At 41.5% G+C, this 7,287-nt stretch overlaps 1 protein-coding gene across 2 annotated transcripts in view; it reads left to right on the forward strand.

The window, feature by feature from the left end:
- The window catches only part of LOC108759939 (uncharacterized), a 300,035-nt gene that overhangs the window by 287,580 nt on the left and 5,168 nt on the right, over positions 1-7,287 (forward strand). The gene's annotated exons all lie outside the window — the stretch shown is intronic.

Below are 7,287 nucleotides of genomic sequence, written 5' to 3' on the forward strand. Positions count from 1 at the left end.
GCACACGCGAAATTTATAGATATACATTCGGCAGAAAAAACAGCTTTACAACTGTTGTAAGATTTTTTAATGCGATCGATTTATGTATTTAGATACGTAAGAAACTAAGGGTAAGAATCAATCATATTACAAAAATTTGACAATTGTAAAGCCACTTTTTATGTTGAATGCAGCCATTTAGTTACAAACGTCTCTACTCTTACAGCTGTGAATCTTTTCTTCGTGTTGGTCCAAAGCGAGTTTCAGAAAAACGCTCTTCTACTCGCGTTCTTTTCATGAATCCTCAAAACGTAATGTTAACGAACATGAATTTGTGCGTGCGTGCGTGGAAAGAGTATCAAAATTCCGATCGCGCCAAATAACGCATTAACATTTATTTGTATCAATAGTGAACGCGCTGTTATTCATCTGCGATACGGCTAATCGCCAACGATTGGCCGTGATGTCTCCGATCCAGGAAAGACGCGAGCATGACGTTCTTGTGGACGACGGGAAATGTGTCTCGAATGTAAATCATTCCACATGGCGCTTTGACTCACGAACGCGCACGCACACACACACAAACAGAGCATGCACACACACTTAATGCATCAGGATGCGCCTCGGGGTGTGGATGCGTTTCGGAGCCCGGCGCCCAAGGCGATCCTCAGGCGAATTATCCGACGATAATGCTAGCGTTAAACGTACAAGATCGAGCGATCAGAGTCACATTGTTCATCCCTCGGTTTCGTACATGATGATCGACCAGCCATCAAATCGCTTGCGGCCGGAATAACTTAGTGTTCTCTCTCTTCTCTCTCTCTCTCTCTCTCTCTCTCTCTCTCTCTCCTCAGCTTTCTCGAAGTACAGTCTCTCTTTTGGTTTGTCACGCATTCATGATGCACGTTTGGCGTGCTAAACGGCCGACCGCCCGGGTTCCTGCGAGTTTTGTCAATATGTTACGATTAATGTCGGCGAAAATTATTTACCGCGGTTGTTTAACGGAGTGTCACGTATGTCGGATGTATTGCCGCGAGTCTTATGCGCGGTTACGCGAGAGGCTGTTGGAACAAAAATGACGCAAGCAGAAAATAGATCAACGCGCATTGCGTACCGCACGCAGTTTCGAGATCACGCTTGTAAATTATTATCTTGGCAGCGTATGATGCAAGCGCTGTCCAACGCGGGAGTCCTCTTAGCTTCAAATGTAACGTAAGAATTCGTACTCTTATCACACATTTTTTTCTTCTTAAACGCTGAAGGCTGAACGTTGTCTAGATTAGTGTCCGATGTCAAAGCAGACGACGAATCGAAATGTCGCGTTTAGTATGTCGACAAGTTTCAATTCTGAGATCAACTTTACCTAGATTTCAGCAAGATTTTTTTCAAACCCTCAATGTTGTTTAGATAGTATTCGATATCAGAAGAGACAATCGGAGTGTCGTGTTCATATCGAGAAATTTCGATTCCACCAACTTTATCTAAATTTCAGAGCAAGATTCGCGAATTGTGCGGCGTCGCGAGGTAGAATTTGTCAAATCTCAGTGGCCTGCTGTAGCCGAGTGACAGACATAAAAAAAAAAGTCTCCAAGTCGCGCGAGCAAAGCCGCGAAAGGCGCCATTTTCCCGGTCTTCCTCGTCGCGCCTCCGGTGAAACTTCAAGGCGTTGCGTCGCGGTTGCGTTTTACGACGTGTCGGCGACCGACGGAGTTTCTCCTTGTCCGTTCGATCGTCGCATCGCTAACGAGAGCGCGTGAGTAAAGTCGAAATAAAACGGCGCAGTTGCGCCGGCCGTGACAAAGAGCGCAAGGGAGTGAGTCAAAGGGGACAGCGCAGAAGAAGCTAGAGAGAGAGAGAAAGACAAAGATGGAGTGAGACGGAGACAGACGAGGAGGACAGAGGATAGACGCAGGTAGCTGCAATCCAATTTAGCGGCGGATATCCACGCGAGATCTTTACGATTTCTACCCACGAATAAGACAGGGCCCACTTACCGTGAAATCATATGCAGTGTCCAGTCACGGATGCCATTGCCGCCGCCGTCTCCTTCTCCTCCTCCTCCTCCTCCACCTCTTCCTTCGCCATCGCGCGCCGACTGCCGCTTCTTTCTCGGTGAAAACCAAACTGCGTCGTACTTCGCGCCAGTAACCGCCTCGCCAGATGGCAGCACCAACTGGAACGATTCGAATCGGGCTCGATACGCCACGTACTCTACTTCGCTAGGAATCAGCATTGTTATTTTCAACAAATTAACGGTGCCCATAATTGTAAATCGCTTTTTTATTTATATTAAAAAAAAAGGAAAAGTTTTTTACGGAATCAAAATTGTGCCGGCTGATTTAAAAAAAAAAAAAGATATTATTTGTCGTTTAAAGAAGTTTAAACTAGCTGACTTTATATCGTTTCTTTAGTGTAACACTCATCAATCGTTTAATTCCTTCTCTTAACGTTCCTCAATTATCCGGGATAACAGTTTCGTTATCAATTAACGACTAATGATACAGAGTAAACAATATACATGGAATTGCGTGAACGACGCGAGAATTACGCGAATCGTACACGCGGGACACGAGGTTTGAGGGAAACGTAATGAGCGAGCAAGTAAAACGAGGTTTATCTTACTTCTCCGGCTCTCGTAATTATCCATTATGCAATAACGCGGTAATGGTTCGCGTCTTGTTCTTAACGCCTCCTTTATTCCCGAGTACCGCCACCGAAGTTCCCAGGATCGCGCGTCGCGTTTTCGTGCACGTTTCGAAGCGCTCTCAGACACACGTTAATATTGAAATTAACTACACCTATTCGAATTTAATTAAAGGTACCCTTGAGCTTTTTGAGCAACAGAAGTGACTTCGAATGTACATTTCGTTCTCAGTAATTGTTGTATTTACTTTGCGGAATTTTTATTGAAAATCTGCGATTGCGCGACTCGAAAACGAGTCTTTAAATATTGCTAATATTAAAAGAAATATATATATTTTTAAATAAAAAATCTTAGATAACGGGATATTTTTTCTTGCAGAATAATTGGATATGTAATGTTCGAAGTAAAAATGTTCAAATTCGAAACATAGAAATCACGATGGGATTTGAACACCTCTTATAGGATAATTTTTAATTACAGATTAATTGTTAAGTCGAATGTTAAGTTTTTATTGAAAAAGAGCCCAGGGGAGTTGAAAGAAATTCTTCTAATTTTAATTAATTTTATTTACGAAAAGTTCTCCTAATTTCAACATTAATCCTAATTCTATTAAATATAATGATTGCAATTATTAGATTCTCAAGCATATATTCCGAGGTAGGCTGTAATGAAGATTTCCCATCTTTAGTCTTCCTCACGGTGAGACCTCCTTTTTCGCCACGATATACCGACCTCGCCCACACTCATTTCGCGTCCCATCGGACACGCGGGAGCACACCGAACGGCGAAATTCCACGCCGCGGAATTTGGAGGAGGTGACCGAGGAGAGAGACGGGAGGGATGGGAGGGAAGGTCGAGTGTTGTCGGAGCGACGAGCCTCATTCGCGTGCGGGATTAAAATTCGAGTCCCACGGTGCACGGTAGTCTTGCGTTCTCAGACACGATCGTCCGGGTCCTTTCACGTAAAGACGAGAGAGGCGCGTTTAAGCGCTTCGCAGAACCCTTTTTTTTTCCAGTCCTCCCCACTTTGCCCCCAAACGTCACGCACGTGTGTACGGCGCGATCATGGCAAAACGACGATGCGCGGTATCATCGAATCCTTTGTGAAATAGCGGATCTATGGGAAAAACATCCTCGGCCTTCGAGAGGTCACCTCTCGAAGATCGACAGCAGCTGGAAATGATGGACGCGTAAAGTAGAAAATTGTGACGTAAAGACTCTCGGAGTATCTAACATACGCTTTGCCTCTTTTCTTTCAATTCTGAGATCTACTCGTGATAATTACATAGAAAGAATGATTTGCTGAAGTATGTATCTAAAAATTTAACTAGATACTGATCTGAAAAGTTTTATTGGGCCATCAACAATAATTATGTAGGAATCTCAAGTATGATGAGCAATGCTATAGAAAGTTTTGATACTTTAATAATAATAGTTTGAGTGTCTTTTGATTCAACACAATTTTTTTCAGATCTGTATCTAGTTAAATTTTTAGGTACTTCAGCGAAATCATTCTTTTTGTGTATTATGACAAATCTGAAAATAATTTTATTGAACCACCTAAATAATTACATAGCAATTTCAAGCATAATAAGCAATGCTACAAAATGTTTTGACATTCTAGCAACTAGTTTGAACATCCTACAAAATTATTTTGATAGTCGAACAAAATTATGTTCAGGTCTATACCTAGCTAAATTTTTAGATACTTTAACAAAATTATTCTTTTATGTAAATGAAGAAAAAACGTCACAAGCAAGAGGGAATTAAGATGGTTGTAATTTCGAATTTAAATTTCGTCCATCGCGATAGATACAGGAGCAAAGATCAACTCTTCGCGGAACGAAGACATCTTTCAGAGAACTTTCAAGTTTGACAAGTAAAGAGTTTCTCGCGGGCCACAACGAAATTATGATAACGGAATGAAATTGTGGAATCCTGCACCTTGTATGCGTTCAATTAGCACTGCATGCCGGGCAATTTACGTAACTTTCAATAGAGCGAGATACCGTTGCGATGCAGGATTTTGTCGCCCGACGTGATCGACGAGAGAGAAGAGATGGATAATGCGTGCAAAAGAACAGCGTGGCGAATTCCCGTGCGGTATCACAATGCACGTAAAAATGTTTAAATTACGCGGAGAGACGAGACGAGAGGAGAGGAGAGAGAGAGAGGGAGAGAGAGCGTCATCGCGGAGAGTAACGCGGGAAAAACGTCGTCGCGCACTTGCAGACACGGTGAGAAACGGTGTGACATTACTCGCGCCTCATCAGACGATAATCTATGCGATCTCCTAAGGGAAAATAATACGCGGTATACGCGACGGTCACAGCTGTCGCCGCCACGTGAGGTTTGAATTACCATCAGCGAGAATAAAAATCAGAAAATTACACTTTGTAACGTAGCGGTACGTTACGAGCATTATTCATTGTCTTTTCCATCCATATGCTTTCAATTATCTTCGCCTGTGTGTTGTTTCAATACCGTCCACCGTTTGTGTCGCGTGAGCATCGTTTAATATTTTTATAGAAAAATAATTTCACTTATCTCAATATACATGCATGCGTGTCTCTCGTAAATTAAATTCGTTTTTTTAAGCATCTCTCGTTCACACGAACGCGATCCAGCAAAATACGAATTATTTGTGTTAATCGACACGATGTTCCTTTCTGTCTAAAATATTGGAATATTCTGCAAATATCTTTTCATTTATTACGTTATTCGATAACTATTCAATACTGCTACACTGAGAGAAAAGTGCTTGGTATTTGTGATTATAATTACATGGTAAAATGTTTATGGTTGGAAGCTTTTTTTTAATAGTTATTGTTGCTATAATGTTAGTAATAATAATTATATATATTTTTTGTATAAATTGTATAACTATAATAATTATTATTATTAACATCAGAGCAATAATAATTATAAAAAAGGAGCTCCTAACCATAATCATTTTACCATGCAATTATCAGTCATAAATACCAAACAATTTTCTCTCAATACTGCTTCATCTTCTCGGATTCATCGATCAATTTGGACCCATATATTTTATTTTTTATTAAATCAATGAGAATTTCAAAATGCTTATATACAAAACTATGTATCGTTTCGTTAGATACTATTTACCTTACAAAAAAAAACGAAGAATACTTAACAAACAGTTCTGAGATCGAGGTACCAGTCGAATGCCATGACAGCGCCGAATCGATTCTGTCAGGAAGAACAAAAACTTTGTGGCAGCGCCTATTATATCTGCCGGCGCGATCGCCGGCAATTCGCCTGACATTCTTTATTTTTGCGGTTGGCCCGGGGCGAAAAATAACGACGTCGTTCCCGCGATCGAATTCGGAGTGGCGGCGACCACACTGCCGTGTGACCGCCGACGAGTGCGTGTCTCGTTCCCAATCGTGTGCGTGCGATATACACGGCGGCGCGTGCGCGTGCTTGAAGAAATATACAACGGGACGCGAGCGCGAAAAGCGTCGCGGCGCTGGGCGTCCTGCGTTACGTCGAGCTCCGTCGGAATGTGTAAATATACAAGCTGCGAGGCGAGAAGAGCGAGAAAGAGAGAGAAAGAGGAAGAGAGACGGAAAGAGAGTGAGACAAACTTCTGCTCTATATACACGGCCACCCTGAATTTATAAGAAGCCGTGACTCCACATGAGTGCGATACGTGACGTCTGTGTGGTACGTCAAAAGCGTATCGCCAGATTTAATGTTCCTCCTCGGCAGGATGCGTATCTCAGCGAGAGAGGCCGAGACGAAAAGCTTAACCTTTGTCAAGTAACACGATCGCGAAGCGAGGTTGCGATCGAAGTGACAAGAAACATCCGGTTTTTCGCGGGAAATGTTTATCCAGTGGAAACAAAAGGAATCGAACGAATGGACCAAACGTGACATTCATTTATTGTGAAGAACTTTATACATTTCTAAAAGATTAATATTATTACACATTGAAAATTACAATATTCAAAGAATTAAAGGGACCTCTAGACGCTTAATATTGTTGTGTGATTATTTTGTATAATACATTGATGTAAACAAACAGTCTGGAAACTCAATATAGCTTCCAAACGATCAATAATATTGAATAATATTTTATATTGCACAATGATATTGAGCGTCTAGGGCCGCTTTAATTCCTTATTAAATATTACAATTTTTGACAGATTACCATTTAACTGTAACCTACTTTTATGAGCATTATTTTTATACTTCCAAATACCTTTAGTTCCCAGCGAAAAACAAATTGATTTTGAGATTGACTAGAATTTGCCGCGGGATTATTCATGTCGCTGGGATTTTCAGCGGAGCATAATGACAAATCGCTAAAACTCGATCCGCAAAAAAACCGATCGTTAATAGTAGGTACGCGAGAGAGGAAGACAGATCGAGAGTATGTATACATATCCGTCGGGATGCAAGGTTAAATCCTTAACGCGTTTAAGTGCAATCTCGCTTGGCTAACAGGCGAAGCAGAACTAATTACCCGCTACATTAAGCGTCATCAATCAAACCTTTTTATTTATCAGCCATTTTTTGCGCATTCCATTTCACAAAAGTAACGGAACACAAGCGGGACGCGTGACCTTCTGTGGTTGACAATATAGGAAGCGTTTTTTTTTTTATCGCGACGTGTAATTACGGTCGAATAAGGATAAACG

Source organism: Trachymyrmex cornetzi, unplaced genomic scaffold, assembly GCF_001594075.2.
Source record: "Trachymyrmex cornetzi isolate Tcor2-1 unplaced genomic scaffold, Tcor1.1 scaffold21, whole genome shotgun sequence".
In the NCBI taxonomy this organism is placed as follows: domain Eukaryota; kingdom Metazoa; phylum Arthropoda; class Insecta; order Hymenoptera; family Formicidae; genus Trachymyrmex; species Trachymyrmex cornetzi.